The sequence below is a fragment of the Cyprinodon variegatus genome, unplaced genomic scaffold (genome assembly GCF_000732505.1).
Source record: "Cyprinodon variegatus isolate N-32 unplaced genomic scaffold, C_variegatus-1.0 Scaffold2577, whole genome shotgun sequence".
Classification (NCBI taxonomy): Eukaryota; Metazoa; Chordata; class Actinopteri; order Cyprinodontiformes; family Cyprinodontidae; genus Cyprinodon; species Cyprinodon variegatus.
Genome location: NW_015153030.1, coordinates 15,514 through 16,938, shown reverse-complemented (window position 1 = coordinate 16,938; position 1,425 = coordinate 15,514).

Here is a 1,425-nt window from a genome sequence, read left to right as displayed (position 1 = left end):
ATTCCTGGAACCCTTAGCCTGACCATCTTTACCGAAACTCCTGTAACTGGGTCAACGGTAAAATAGACATAAGGAACAACACCTTTTGATGGAAATGAGAAGGCGATTGTAGGTTCGAGGAATCCTCTAAGACTGTGATAGAAAGTGTCAGGATTCCTGTCTGTGTGTGTGTGTTTCTGTGTTTGTCTCCCTTCTCCACCAGGAGGCGCCTGGTTCTGGTCCGCCTCCCTACACACCAGCAGAGGGTTAGCTCATTAACTGAGCACTTTTAAGCTGCTGACTGCTACTACCTCGACGCCAGAGTGTTTACCAGTTTTGGGAAGTCATCCTGCAAACTGGATGTTTCGAACCTTCTCTCCCTGGAAGGATCATCTGAGCTTCAAACTGAGCTGAGGATTTAAACTGGAGGTTTGAATCCACTTTCCCTCAAGAGATCATTTGAGCTTCACACTGAGCAAGGGATTCATCTCCACTACGACCTGTTCAAGTACCGCAGGAAATCTGAGTGGCAGTCAGCTTCTCCATTCTCCTTCAAACAATTACATTCTGGGTAAACCCTGTCCTCCCTCCACCGAATCAGACTAACACTTGAACTACCGAACACAGACTAGAGTCTAAGAGTCAACAACTTCTCTGGAAATGTGTGTCAGCTACCAAATTCTCTTCAAGTTTGAGAATCAAATTTCCCACTGGGCCTGAATTAACCACAGTGTCTTCCCCTAACCTTTCGGTTCCGGTTGAGCAGTGTTCAGAGCAACACTGGATTCTTCACAATATCCTAAATAAACCTGTTAAACCTTTCCCCTGGTCTCTCTGTATTGTTTTTACTGCTCTTGGGTCTGATCATAGTTAAAATCATGACAGAAAGGATGATGATGTCACAGGCGGTTTTAGCTGTCACAAATTTACAAGGACTAGGAGCTTGGTGGGCAGAAACATGAGGCAGAGCAGAGAAAGGCAGATCAATCAATGGGGAAAATCAGTGTAAGGGGTCCAAGGATGGGTCCAGAGTCAGAGCCAGGTGATCAGAGTTCCATAATACTGATGAGGCAGAGTGGGGCTGCACCAGTTGGACTGAATGAATTATCAGGCAGATGAGAGGAATGTAAACAGACTAATTGACAGGATAGAATCATATCAGAAATATTGTATTTTTTTCAGTATAAATTTAATGCCAGTTACGATGACTTATCATGTTTAATTTTTATTTAAGTTGTTTCAGTGCTGGCCATACACCTTCTCACTGAGGTGACAGAATCTGAAGTTGAGACGTAATGTTTCTTTCTAGAAATAATTTTCCTACATCTAAATGTAATAATAATCATAATAATAATGATAATAATAATGATAATAATAAGAAGAATAATAAGAATACTAATACTACTACTACTACTAATAATAATAATAACAATAATAATAAGCTTT